The 15,198-nt window shown below is 45.0% G+C and overlaps 1 pseudogene; it reads right to left on the bottom strand.

The window, feature by feature from the left end:
• Positions 1 to 15,198, bottom strand: part of LOC138278932 (zinc finger protein 585A-like) — a 148,372-nt pseudogene that overhangs the window by 86,445 nt on the left and 46,729 nt on the right.

Raw genomic sequence — 15,198 nt, 5'->3', positions numbered from 1 at the left:
ACTAGTTTGGGTGAGTCTGGGCTTGGTACTCATGGTGATGACAATTGGGAATTAGATATTGACAAGAAGGAGATATTCAGAGAGGAGATGAAGCAGTTAAAGATCTGCAAGGAGTTGATGTTTAGTCCAGACATAAGGCCTCCAAGTAGTGCTGACTGGTACCCTTGGATCATGTGGCAGAGTTTATTAGGCTTTGGATTCTGCAACGCATCCAGAACGCCTCGGCACGCCTCAACCTGGACATCCCCCGTCACTGCCACATCACAGGCCATCTGAGAGACCTGCACTGGCTCCCAGTCAACAAGAGAATCACCTTCAAACTCCTCACCCATGCTCACAAAGCACTGCACAACACCAGACCACAATACCTCAACAGATGGCTCTCCTTCTACACCCCGACCCGGCCTCGCAACCGTCCCACGCATCCAAGGAACTACAACTGGCGGCAGATCATTCTCACACCTCGCCGCCAAGACGTGGAACACTCTTCCCACCCACCTGCGTCAGACCAAAGACCTTCTTACCTTCAGGAGACTACTCAAGACCTGGCTGTTTGAGCAGTAGCAGCACCTCCCTCCACCCCCAACCTCAGCGCCTGAGACCCTCACGGGTGAGTAGTGCGTGCACTTTACAAATTCCTGATTGATTGATTGACTGATTCTGAAACCTTTGAAGAAGGAGGCCCTGACTCTTTTGCAGGCAGAGCGCTCATGTCCTGTAATTGATAACAAAGCGTGTGTTATTCCTGAGCTGGATCCAGATTTCATAAGTTTCTTATTCCAGCTGGACAGAGATCTGAGCAAGAGTCTGGTCTGGAGACAGCCCTTAAGCAATGCCAGGACCTTCAGCAAGGATTTTGGACATGGCAGAAAAGGCAAAGTCAATAGGAGTGACCGTTGATATTGAGTTGCTCAGAGCTTGGAACCGGAGAGCAGCCTGTTTTTTGGGTAATGCTAATGCAGCTTTGATAACTGAAAGAAGAAAGGTGGCTCCTGTGAGAATAAGCCCCAAGTTGGGGGACTTTGCTAAGAAAAAAACATAGCAAGGACCCTAAGGGTTTGATTTTTGGAGAGGGATTAGTAAAGGGGATTAGCAAGTATGTCTCAACCTTTACTAGATTGGATAAAGCACACATTTCTCTTATAAAGGTGTTTGGAGGAAGAGGATTTGATGGGCCAGGGGAAGGGGATGTTTTTCTGGCTGAGGTTTCTCAGGGTCCCATTACCAATCACAAGGAAGTGGAATGGGTTTCCCCCAGACAGGGAGGTTCAGCAGAGGAAGACAATTCACAGAAAATCTGCAAGGAATGCAGGGTGGGGTAGCTAAGTTAGAAGATTCCCACTGATTCTATCCAAGGAAGGTAGGAGGCCATTTGAAAAGTTTTCTAGAGAAATGGTGCTGGCTAACAAGAGATCAATGGGTTTTGAATATGGTAGAAGAAAATGGTAGAAGAAAATTTAATAGAGTTCAGGGAGGTACCTTTTCAGTTTCTAGGGACAAGAAAGATGTTTTTTGCAGAAGAGTTGCAAAAACAGGAAAGAGTTGGAGATTCAGGAGATGTTGAGGCAATGTGCGATAGAGCGAGTATCGGAAGAGAATTTGACTTTTCCGAGTACAATATTTTTAGTTAAAAAGAAAGACAAAGGTCGGTAACCTGTGGGAAATTTGGGAACCGTAACTTGGTTTCTAGTTTACAGACACTTCAAGATGGAAGGATACTTGGCAAGTGAACAGTTGGTTGATAAAACTGGATCTGAAAGATGCTTATTTTACAATTCCATTGTCGGAAGTGAGTGGCAAATGTTTACAGTTCAGGTGGTTGGGCATCCTTTACCAATTTCCTTGCCATCGTTCTGGCCTGGCATCTGCCCCTGGTGTTTTATGAAAGTGGTGTGCCTGGTAGCAGCATATTTAAGTGAGAGGTGTATAAGAATGGTCATATATCTGGATGATTTTTTTTATTATATCTCAGGATTGAGAGAAGCTGAAAAGGGATTTAAAGATGGTTATGATCTCTTGGAGTCTTTGGGTCCTTTGATCAATATGGAAAAGTTTGTTAAAGCCATGCTAGAGTTTTGGGGATTTCAAGTGACTACTGTTCCAGCTACTTTAAGTATACCAGAGAAGAAAGTTGTGAGAATAAAGACAGAAGTGAAGGAAGTTTTGAAAACATGTTTTGACTTTAAGGACCTTAACAAGAATAAGAGGTTTATTCTCTTCAATGTAACAGCAGTTTTTTGAGATTCTCTTTACTACACAGCTTTGCAGAGGCTGAAGGTGGGCAGTTTGAGGAAAGGCTTATGGTTTGGGAATCAGACTCTTTTGACAATAGAGATAAAGAAATAGTTGAACTGCCGGCTAAGCAATTTATGTTTGATATTTGTACAGATTTTGTGATACAGTCTGGTATAAGTCTCTTGGGATGGAGTGCGTGTGTAGGATGTCAGGAGACTGGTGGCAGATGGTCTGGTGAGGAGAAGTTGGATCTTACAGATGGTTTGGAAATGAGGCCAGGATTGTTTGCATAAAAATGTTTAGCAGGATTAGTTAAGAATTTCAGTGTCTTGTTGAAGATGGACAATGTTTCTGCAGTGTGTTATATAAACCGATTGGGACAAGTCCAAGAGAGGCCAGATAGGTTATCAGGTAGAGTATTTTCTGGGGATGAACAATGTTAGAGCATATTGGAACTCTTGATATTTAAAAGATTAAAGTTCTTGGAAGCTGAATGTTCAAGTGTTGCAGCAGATTTAGGGGCCCATTCAAAGGAGATGTGTTTGCATCAAGACTGACAAATCAGTTACGCTGCTATTGCAGTTGGAGACTGGATCCACAGACAAAGGCAGTGGATGCATTTCAGCAGGACTGGAGGACTCTTCGGGGTTATGCTTTTCCACCTTTTGCAATGAATCAGAGAACACTGTTGATGGTGAGAAGAAAGAAATGCAATTTAGTTCAGATAACCCCTTTTTGGGTGGATCAACCCTGGTTTCCAGTGATGCTAGAGTTGGCAAAGGATGAACCTTTTTTTGATCAGAAGTTGAGAGGGTTTGCTGTTGGGTCCAAAAGCAGCAGAGCATCCTTTGGTGAGCAAGAGTTTTGAGCCTTCTTGTTTGGGGGACTTCAGGGGAGGAGAGCAATTTGCAAGTCTTTCGGACTAGGCTCTGGAGTTGCACAGGAAGTCTTGGGCTCCTGTTACAAGAAAGAGGTATGTTGGAGCTTGGAGAAGATGGATTCGTTGGTGCTTGCAAAGGGCTTTGGATCCCATGGAGGCTTCTTCAAAAGAATTGTCACATTTCTGAACAAATCTGTATGAGAAAGGTTTGAGTTATAGGATTATAAATTGTTATAGGTCAGCGGTGGCTGCTTCCCATGTTGCTGTTAATGGTTTTTCAATGGAGAAACACATTTTTATTTGTAGTTATGGAGGCATCAAACTAAGTATGCTGAGAAAAGCCAGATGAGTACACTCCATAGTCAGGGACAACAGGCGACATATAATACTGCCTCGGAGATCACTAACGCATTTGTGAAATACTACGAGAACCTCTACCACACACACACAACTGTGGGCCCATCCCTTATTAAGAGCTACCTGGCACAGATCCCCTTACTATGCTTGACAGTGGAGGATAGCACTCCCTAGATCAGGACATAGATCCTGCTGAAATTAGAACGGCTATATACCATGATATCCTCGGGTAAGACTCCTCGGCCCAATGGTCTCCCAACAGAACTCCAATGTTCTCACCCCCTACCTCCTGCATTTATTTCGAGAGGCAAAAGAGGTGGGTGAGCTCCCATGGGTGATGCGAGGGCAACTATAGTGGTGATTCCCAAGGAAGGGAAATCTCTTGAGGAGTGCAACTCCTACCGCTAAATCTCGCTCCTGAATGTAGTAGTGAAAATCCTTACCAAGATACTTGCCACGCAACTTGTAACAGTTATATCCTTACTGATTCACCAGGACCAAACAGGCTTTATGCCCAAGAGGTCTAAAAGATGTAATCTGCGTCGCCTCCATGCTTGGATCGATGCTGTTTAAGGGCAAAAGGAGCCCCATTTGCTGCTAAATCTCGATGCCCAGAAAGGTCCATTGGCCATTTATGATGCTAGTGTTGGAAGTTTGGATTCAGCCCAATGTTCTGGGAGTGGGTTACCCTACGATATACCAACCCGACACCAGTAGTTCAGGTAAATGATTACCAGTCAGATGAATTCCCTATGAGAAGAGGCACACACCAGGGATGTCCCCTAACTCCATTGCTGTTTGCCGTCATGATTGAACCCCTAGCCAGTATCATCTGTTCCCGCACAGACATCTTGGGTTTCAGGGAGTGCAAGGGGGAGAACGAATCAAAAAAGATCTTTCTGTAAGTGGATTATATCCTTCTTTACATCACTAGCCCTGTAGAGAGGTTGCCCCGGATCTTGGATACACTAGAGGAAAACAGGACCTACTCAGGCTATAGAATTAACTGGGCAAAATGTAATCTTTATCAGATAGGGGGCTGCTTTGAACATATAGAACCACCAGCCAACCTACACATAGGTGGCGACGGCTTAAAATATCTGGGGATCTATATAACGCTAGACCATAACAGACGCTGAGAGCAAAATCTAATAACAGTTATGTCTGACCTTCAGAAGGATATGGAGTGATGGAGAAACCCCTTTTAATATTATTTGGGAAGGCATCTCTCTATAAAATTATATCTCTTCCTAAATTACTATATGCCTTGCAGAACACCTATGTAAAATGGTCTGATAACATCTTCACCAAGATAGACCATGAGGTACACACATTCCTATGAGGGTGTGGGGCCAAACCAGGATCTCCCTGCAGACACTCCAGCGAAACTCATATAATGGTGGGATCACTCTACCGGATCTTAGAGCACACTATTGGGCCGCATATTTGATAGCAATAAACGACTGGGAACACGCACCCGGTAATCACCAGACATATCTGCTTGACAGGAGTCAGTTCACGCACAAATCTCACCTACACTACTTTTACAGGGATAAAGGCTCACAATCACTTGGAACAAGGCCGGACGCAAGATAGGGTGGCACGCTACACTCACGAGGGAAAAAGTCTGTTATGGGGAGGAACCTACTTGAAGGAACTGGGAAAGCTTTGGGGTTTTCAGGCATGGGACATCATAGGAATTTCTAAATTGGGCCCTCTTATAAGGGACGGCGCAGTAAAGATTTTCTCTACCCAACAAGAGAAATATAATCTTTCACAGACACAGCATTACAGTTACATTTGATTAGCGCACGCTTGGTGAGACGAAAACCTAGACATATCGGGCCTCCCAGAATACTCCCTTCTAGAGGGACAACTCCCCATGGGTCAATTGGAAGAGAAAAACATTTCTTGGACATACAAGACCCTGAACAATAATATGTGGAAAACACTTAGACGACTGACGTTCCGATGGGAGGGTGGCTTAGGGCCACTCGAAGATACCAACTGGGAGGCTGCCATTATGCACCCTCCCAGAGTGGGCATACGTAGCCAGTTAAGACTGAACCAGTTTAAAATCCTGCATAGGACTTATTATGACAGGGTGAGGCTCCATATAATGGGGAAGGCCCCAATTCCGACCTGCCTACATTGTGAGACCGAAAGGGGCACGTTCATGCACACTCTGTGGACATACCCGTATATACAGAAGTATTGGTCGAGTATTATAGGTGAACTGGGGGAGGTACTTAAGGCGCAAATACCGGTGGAACCTTGCTAAAAACTGCTCGGCATACCCACAGAGATAAATTTGCCATGCTCCAAACTTCTTTTTTGCAACCTAGGACTAGTTGTGGCGAAGAGAGATGAGGCCAAGTACTGGGGATCCCCTGAAGCCCCCACGATAACAGAGTGGAAGCGGGGGATGGAACAGTATATGATGGCCGAGATGGTGATTTACCTGGCCCGAGGATGCCCATGGAAATTCAACAAAGTGTGGGGCCCATGGAGGTCTTACCATGACTTGCAAGGCACACAACCTAACTCATAATAAGAGCACTACTCTTGAACACTGAGACACAGCTCATTCACATTGAACACAGAAATTATATCAGAAACTTTTCCTTCACCCAAAACGGATAAGGGGAAAATCTGTATTAGTAGATCTGGTATTTGTTCTTATGTATTATGCATTTTTTGTCTCCTAACCCATTGGGATTTACTGTCTTGATTAATTAAAATGATAATAAAAACAGTTATAAAAAAAATATGTAGACCACTTACACCGAAATATAATCTTATGAGGGATGTAAACTTGTTTTTTAGAAATTTGGAGGCGTGGTCCTCTAATAGGCATTTGACCTTAAGGCAGCTGTCCATTTTGTTGGCAACTTTGTCGCGTCTGATATCTTTTAGAATGGTCTTGGAAGTAAAAGCTTTGCAGGTAATAGATTATATAATTCAGATGAGCTCCTGTTTCAAATTTCACAAAGAACAAAGACAATGACCTCTACATTTTTATCCCTGATTTGATGAGCACCCTATGTTGTGCGTGGTTCAGTGTGTAAAAGAGTATAAGAATAGAATGGACAAGTTTCAAAGAGATGTCATGAATCAGATTTCCTATGTAAGACCATATAATCCTCTTAGTTCGACAACTACAGCACGTTGGGTTAGGTTGTGTATGATTGATGCAGATGTTGGTATGAAAAGGTTTGGGGCGCATTCCGTGCAAGCAGTGATGGCAAGCAAGGTTTTTTGTATTGGAGTAAATACTGAAATCTGAAAGCTGGGCAAATGTGGGACCTTTGCAAGGTTTTATTTGATGCATGTGGATCATGAATCTTCTATGGTAATTAGTAGCTTTGAACATGCATAATGCTAGCTTCTGGCCTTGACGTGTAGATTCTCCAAATGTTGTGATGACAGACTCTAGATTTCATTTAAGAAATGGAGGCTAGCACTATCCCACACTTCCAACCAAAGGAAAAGAGTTGGTGGTGCTTGTTTTTTCTTGGTGATGTACAGTTTTTGGACAAACAAAAAAAGTGTTAACATTTTGCTTATGTGTTACTTTTAACATGATTTGAGTCATCTTGTATTCATTTTTAACAGACAATTTGTAAAAGAATGAAGATGTACACATTAGATACTTTGTTTTCTACTATTTCATTCAGTTGGTTTCGGATTTAAGCCCCGGAGCAGACATCAAAAGGAAGATGGCTGATGTGTTGGGGTTTATGTAGTCTGAGGTTTTTTATGCTAGAATGTTTACTGTAGTTACTAAGTTTTGCTTTAAATGGCTGCCATGGAGTAGAAATAAAGAGATGATGCATAATGCTAGTCTCCCTGTCTTTAATGAAATTCGGATTCTCTGATCACAACATTTGGAGAATCTACATTCTAAACAGTTAACATTTGATGGCACTAGGATTCATGGCCTAGGTTCGGGCTCATTTCATCAGCATGATTATTAGTTGTATTATTTGCAATTCTTTGAGGAGCGCCCTTGGGTCACTCTCAATATTTCCCAGTATTTCAAATGCCATCACTTTAGCGCACCTGATAATTTTTATATAACGCATGTCTGCAAGATCTTTAATCATGAACTTAGATTGGACATGATACACATTTTCTGATTGTATTTGTGGTCTAAGAGATTTCTTTCCAAAAAGAGCTTGATTCATTAGGTTGCAAGCTTCAGTCAGGGAACACCACAGATTGTCATTGCTGGATCTCCTAGATGTTAACTTCAGTCTGAAGGGTTTTTCTTTAAACTCCCAGGTTGCACTTCTCACTGACTCTTTCTCCATCAGTGACAGGGTTTCTCACCAGTATGGATTTTCTGATGCGTGAACTGTTTGCTTGTCTGAGTGAAGCTTTTCCCACAAGCAGCAATTGGGTTTCCCAACAGTGTGGATTTATGACACATTTCCCACACTAAATCATCCTTAGCGAGTATGGGTCCTCGCATGATGGAGTAGACCTGTGCTTCGAGTGAAGCTTTTCCCACATTCTGTACACCGATATGGTTTCTCACCAGTATGGACTCTTTGGTGTATCGATAAAGTGTATGACTTAACAAATCTTTTCCCACAGTCTGTACACTGAAAAGGTTTCTCACCTGTATGAATTCTCTGATGACCCAACAACGTGCTCTTTAGAGTGAAGCTTTTTCCGCATTCTGTACAATGAAAGGGCTTCTCACCGCTATGGATTCTCTGATGCTCCACCAGAATGTACTTTGTACTGAAGCTTTTTCCACAGTCTGTACACTGATAAGGTTTCTCACCAGTATGGATTCTTTCCTGCACGATCATTGTGCTTGCCTGAGTGAAGCTTTTCCCGCATTCGGTGCCCCAACAGGGTTTCTCACCAGCATGGATTCTTTGGTGACTTAACAGATGTGTCTTACGAGTGAAGCTTTTCCCACATTCTGTACACTGAAAGGATTTGTCACCAGTATGGACTGTCTGGTGTCTCAACAAATTGTATGCTTCAGTGAAACTTTTCCCACATTCAGTACACTGAAAGGGCTTCTCACCAGTATGGATTCCCTGATGCTTCATCAGTGCTCCAGTCTCAGTGAAGCCTTTCCCACATTCTGTACAATGGTAGGGCTTCTCGTTAGTATAGGTTAACTGATGCCTCAACAGCGTGCTCTTCCGACTGAAGCCTTTTCCACACACTGTACACTGATAGGGTTTCTCACCAGTATGGACTCTCTGATGCACAAAAAGATTTATTTTCTGAGTGAAAATGTTCCCACATTCTGCACACTGATAGGGTTTCTCACCAGCATGGACTCTCAGATGTACAAGAAGATTGCTTTTCCGAGTGAAGATTTTCCCACATTCCCTACACTGATAGGGTTTCTCACCAGTATGGACTCTCTGATGTACCAAAAGGTTTACTTCCTGAGAGAAGAGTTTCCCACATTCTGTACAACGATACGGTTTCTCACCAGTATGGACTCTCTGATGTATCAACAAATAGCGTCTAGCTATGAATCTTTTCCCACATTCTGTACAATGATAGCGTTTCTCACAAGTATGGATTCTCTGATGTCTCAAAAGCTTCTTTGACTCAGCAAAGCTTTTCCCGCATTCGGTGCACTGGTGTGACCTATCCTTAGGATGAACTATTTCATGGCTGTGCAGTGAAGATCCCTCAGTGCAACTTTCCCCACATTCTGCATCCTGGCAGAGCTTCTCCCCTGAAAGCATTCTCTGATAATTCAACAGAAGGTTCTGAAAGTCAAGCTTTTCGCATACCTCTTAGGCTGGTATGGTTTCTCCTGAGGATATTTTGATGCTGGCCTAATTTAATATTAGAATGAACATCAGGTCACACACTATACACCTAGGAGGGTTTGTCTCAATATTGATCATCGGATCGGAGTACCGATGCGAGCTCTGAGTGAAGCTTTTCTCAGGCTATGTACACTAATATAGTTTCTTGGCAGTACCAAATATCTGAGGTAAATATGTAAAAACTCTACAAAACGTTTCTCTTTTTCTGTAATAATACAAGTTATCAATTGTATAGATCTTGAAAGTGTCCATAAATATGAGCTTTGTATGAAGCTTTATGCTCACACTGTGTCAGTGTTTCTCCTCAAAATTAATTGCTAAATGTGTATACAGGATCAGCCTTCGAGTGGATTTTTCAACTAATACAGTTTTTCTTCTGGTGATTCTGCGCAGGTCTTTTCTGATGCTGAGGTGCAGCGTGTCTCTTCACCAGGCCCTTGGATTCTGTAAATGAGAAACAAATTACTGTAACAATTCAACTGAAATCAGGTAGCTGTTTTCAACCAATTGGCTATAGCGCAGAGAAACTGGATTAGGAAAAGTGCTTTTGAAGCAGACACAGAAGGAGGAAGGCACTGATAGCTGTATTAGAGCTATTAATGTTTGAAGTCACAATTAGAGCATAAAAGTACACTATTGTATTGCAACCAGTGAACTAGTAAGCCAGGTGGACACCCCCACCAATCATAAATCCTGATCATAGGAGCTGTTTTAAAATAATAAGGCCTCTTCAAGTTTGGTGCCCTTTGACTGCAACAATTATTATTATTGTTTTAAACTTTTCTTTTTTGACATTTTATATAGACAACCCAAACACGCAGCCCACAATATGCATTTCATTTGCACTGGCTACATGCATCATTACCAATAATACAAAGAGGAGCTTCAGGTAAGTAAGGAAAAATCCTAACACAACTAGAAAGTCATAACAACATTGAGAGGTACAGTTAGTGCTAAGAAATCAAGTTACACCACTTACTATTGTAACGAGCATTGAGGATGCAATCCTAGCTCTCGTTACATAGCCTTGTCTGCAGGCACTCTTACAGTAGGCGACATTGTACAAAATTTACCAAGTCAGATTCACAGAGACATCAAACTCCACACTCCATTTCAGTTAGGGTGATCCCTTCCAATGGCCCTTTCATCTCAGTACTTGTCAATGTGTCCTCCCCCTCTACAATCTCCCTCTCCTGCGTATCATCCAGGGCTAACTCCTGTGCGCTGAGCTCCTGCTCGCCTGCCCCATCATTACCCCATGGATACTTTCCATCATCCCCACCCAGGACTCTAGATCCTCCTGCAGTTTAACTTCACGTGTGCCTCCTCTGCCAGCCCCCACTCGTCAACATCTTCATACCACAGTCGAGTTTAAGGGGACATAGTACTCATCCATCCTTTGGCTATTTTTCTTTTGCCCAGTACTAGGGCCAGCTGAGAAACCTCCAGTGCATCTTACCTCTCTGGGGCTGCCTAGAAGTGCCCAATAAACACACCTGGTGGGTCCCCTCGACAGACTCGCCAGTCACCACTCGAAGACATCGTAGCACCCTTTTCTAGAATTCTTGTACTCTGGGGAAATCCCAGACCATATGAAGGAATGCAGCCCCTCCCACATCTCAGGCAATCTGTACTCACATGCTCATACATTCGTCAAAGTTTGAAGGACGTTATGTATGTACGATGAAGTTAATTAAAGTGTGCTAACTTAAAGTGCGCATTGTTCGACTAATTCACAAGTCATCTTCCAGTCTGTTTCTGTCTGAGGTATCTTAAGCTCCTCCTCCCACAGCATACTCTGTTCCGGGTCTGTCTGCCTTAAGCGTTCTGTATAAATGTGTTACCATATGTCTTATCGATCCCGCAGTTAATATCAATTCCAGAGAGCCTGTCTTTTGTGGGCTAGTTGGAAATCCCACCAATATCTACCAGGCTGTACGAAACAGCTCCAAATCCGGGAGACCCATACTCACCTCGGTGAAGTCCTGCTTGAGGATGGGCAAAGCCACTGTACTCCTCTTCCTGGCCCAGACCAATGACATCAGAAGACAATCGAGGGTCTTGAAAAAGCTACTGGGCAACTTGTAAATTGCATTTTGTGTAATGTATAAACATCTAGGTAGGAACACCATTTTGACCAGTGCTATCCTGTCTGCCATTGACAATGGGGAGGTAGTCCAAATTGGATTGAACCTGTCAATCCTCTGATTACCGGGCCAGATCTATATTGCGTATGCATCTGTAATGAGTACCCAACCATTACTCCTAGGTATCAAAATGCATGCCTTTCCCAGCGTAGTCCCAACTGTGATGATCCTCCCTCCAGCGTCATTCTCAGGGCACCCAGTGGGAACAACAAAGAGTTTTTTACATTTGTGCGCAGCCCCGCTGCCCTACCAAAGTTCTCTAAATATGTCAGCAGTCGGGGCACCCCTTCTACAGGCCGCCTGAGGAACACTAGAAGATCATATGCATATAGTGATAGAAGGTGTGTGGACTCCCCCACCACTATACCATGGCCCCCTTCTCCCTTCGTAGCCGAGCTGCAAGAGGTTCCATCACCAGTGTAAATAACAGGGGGGGGGGGGGGGGCAGCACTGCCGCGTGCCCCGCCTCACCTCCCAATTATCTGACACACGGGGCCTCGCCCAGCTTTCACACCCAGCTGCAAAACTGTGAGCCAAAGCCCTTTTTTTTGGAGTACGTTTTGAAGATAATTTCATTCTAGCGTATCAAACACCTTGGCTATATCTACCGTGGCTATAACCAGTTCTTCCCCACTCTGATCCACTGCATGTATTACATGCAGCCGGTGGCAGATGTTCTCCCACCTCGCCGCCAAGACCTGGAACTCCCTTCCTGTCCACCTATGACAGACCCAGGACCTGCTGACCTTCAGCAAACGCCTCAAGACCTGGCTGTTCGAGCAGCAGCACTTCCCCTGCCGCCCATCCTCCCCCTCAGTGCTTTGAGACCCTAGCGGGTGAGTAGCGCGCTCTACAAATGAGTGATTGATTGATTGACTGATGTGCGCCAATCTGTGCAGGATGAAAGCAGTGCTGCGTCCCCGCATGAAGCCACATTCGTCCTCATGCACTGATCTCCCCAGCTCTCCACTCAGTCGCACCGCAAGGATCTTGCATAGCACCTTCACATCAGCATTCAGCGTGGTGAGTGGTCTATACGAGGTGGGATTCAACCCATTCCCCCTGGTGTTGGGACCCTCTGAGGCAACAACTCTGAGTCCCTGGACTCCCGGTGGACCTCGAAGAATGGCCGCCAGCTGTGTGGAGCATGTCTGGTAGAACTCCACTGGGAGCCCCCCCCCCGTACCTTTTTCAGATTCATACGGCCCGTCGCTTCTTTTAGCTCCTCCAGTGTAATGTCTGCATCTAGTTCTCCGCATACATCTCACGATAGCTGGGGTAGTTCGACGCCATTCAAATATGTCTCAATCTCTGCGTCACTTCCCTCCATCCCTCCTCTTTAAAGAGCTCTCAAGGGCCCTCCAGCGGCGCTGATGGCCTGCTGAGTAAGGGCCGTGGTTCTGCCAGGTCCTTGGAGAGCCACCAGAGGTCTGTCCCCCTGTCTGTGCAGGCTCTGTCTATAATCCCGGCTTGTGAACCGGTCAAGTGTCTGCCATGTGTCCCCCAACTGGCGCCACCATGAGACAGGCCCACTGCCTCTCGGCACTCGTGTACACCTCGGAGTTCCCCTTACACATGTCTCTGCACTCCACACACTTTCCCCAGGCACCCCCCTGATGACTAACCTAAGAGCCTGCCATTTGGTGTCCCTGCTCCCTCTGATCCCCAGTTGTTCGATAAGTACTCAATCATCTTGTCCTCCAGGGACTGCACTTGCTGCACTTGCTGCAATGCTTGTTTGGAAGCCGCAGGGCCGTGTCCCGCCCCTCTGCCCTCCTTGTGCCCATTTCAGCAGTACCGGGGAGATGCTGGACGGGCACCCGCTCAAATACCCGGCGGAGTGTACGCTGGCCGGACATCTATCCGTCCCAAGCGCTCGGTCAGCCTACTACAGGCACCGTGAGTAGCGAAGCATCAGGAAAACTCCCTCTTGGTCAAGCACAGCTCCCTCCAAACGTCCTCACAGGCCAAATAATGCATTACCTTCACCAAAGTATCTGCCCTAGCAGGCTTCATCTGTGCCTGGGGGCGGGGTCGTCTGTCCATTCCTGGGCCTAGCATACAATTAAAGTCTCCAACCCCCAGTAGGCTCGCCACCCTCACATCTCTTAGCAGGGATTGGACTCTTGGGTAAACTCCGTCCAACACCCCCTGGATCAGCACAAACCTCCCGCGCGGATCTGCGTCGGTGTATACCATCCGAAAGGGGTCCCCAGGAACCACCCATATTAACACCCCTCTTGCACAGGAGGAGCAGGGGGTTGCCCACAGCTGACCCCCTCCATTTTTTTTTATTTCCCTGCTTCCTCATCTATCAGGTGTTTTTCCTGCAGGCATGTCATGTTCACCCCCGCATGCCTAAAGGATGAGAGCACCCTATGTCTTTTAACACATGTACCCAATCATCTCCCATTCCATGAGGCTATCTGATATGGAGCCATTCCTCTGTATAATCGCCCCCTAATGTGTCCTCTCGTAGTACATTCCGGATTCTGCTGTCTCCCCACTTCTCCTCCCTGCATCGTGTCATCATTATTATTCAGTGTATGTTCTTCTGCACCTTGTGTACCATCACAAACAGCAAACTTTCTAGTAAGTAAACACTTCCCCTCCCTCCCCAATCCACCCCGGCCATCCCTCCAACAGCACACTAGTAACATGTGGTAGCCCATTCTTCTGTGCTATGTGCCTAGTTAGCAAAGATTCCCCACTGTAACCGACTACGATCAAATTAGTGAGTGAGTGTGAAAAACCAAACACCTCACTCATACACACACAAGAAGCACTGGCATAGCCAATAGGCATTGACGCAATCCAATAGTCTATGCAGCAATCCGCGAGCTATTCACATTGTCAATGCCTTTAAGCCATGCGTTATGGAGTGGAGTGGATTGTGTGGTGTGGAATAGAATTATGCGGGTTGTTTTGGAATTGTTTGTTGTGGAATTGTGTGGTGTGGATTTGTGTGGTGTGGTGTTGAGGGGTGTTAGGTACAGTGGAATTATGTGGCATGGCGTGCAGCGGAATCATGTGGATAGCATTTATGTGATATTAAGTGTACTGGAATTATGTGGAGTGGAATTGTGTGACATGGATTGCAATTATGTGTAGTGGTATTGTGTGTCATGGAGAGCAATTATATGGTGTGGTGCTGAATATCGTGGCATGATGTGGAATTCCATGTTGTGGATTGAATGTATGTGGTGTGGAGTGGAATTGTGTGGTGGAGTTGAATTTAGTGGTTTGGTGTGGAATCATGTGGTGCGGAATTGAAGTGTGTGAAGCTGAATTGTGTGGCGCGGAGCTGTGTGGCGTTCAGTGAATTTATGTTGAGTGCAATTACGTGGCATGGTGTGGAGTGTATTTATGTGGGTTGTTATGCGGCATTGAGTTGATTTATGTGGGGTGTATTTATGTAGTATTGAGTAGACTGTAATTATGTGGAGTTCCATCATGTGGTGCTGAGTGGTATGTGAAGAGTAAATATGCTGCATGGTATGGAATTGTGTGTGGCTGAATTGTCTGGTGTGGAATTGTGTGATGTGTGGAATTATGTGGCATGTGTGGAGTGTAATTATGTAGAGTTTATTTATGTGGCATGGTGTAGAGTGGTATGTGGCGTGGAAGTACGTAACATGTTGAAAATTTTAATTTTGTAGAGTTTATGTGTGTTTGGAGATGAGTGGACATGTGGAGGGTAACTGTGGCTTGGAGGTGAATTTTGTAGGCAGGAGTGGGATAATATGCACTGGAATTATCTGGAGTT

This window comes from Pleurodeles waltl, chromosome 2_2 (genome assembly GCF_031143425.1).
Source record: "Pleurodeles waltl isolate 20211129_DDA chromosome 2_2, aPleWal1.hap1.20221129, whole genome shotgun sequence".
Classification (NCBI taxonomy): Eukaryota; Metazoa; Chordata; class Amphibia; order Caudata; family Salamandridae; genus Pleurodeles; species Pleurodeles waltl.
The sequence above is the reverse complement of the archived record's forward strand: the minus strand, read 5'-3'. Positions and strand labels throughout refer to the sequence as shown.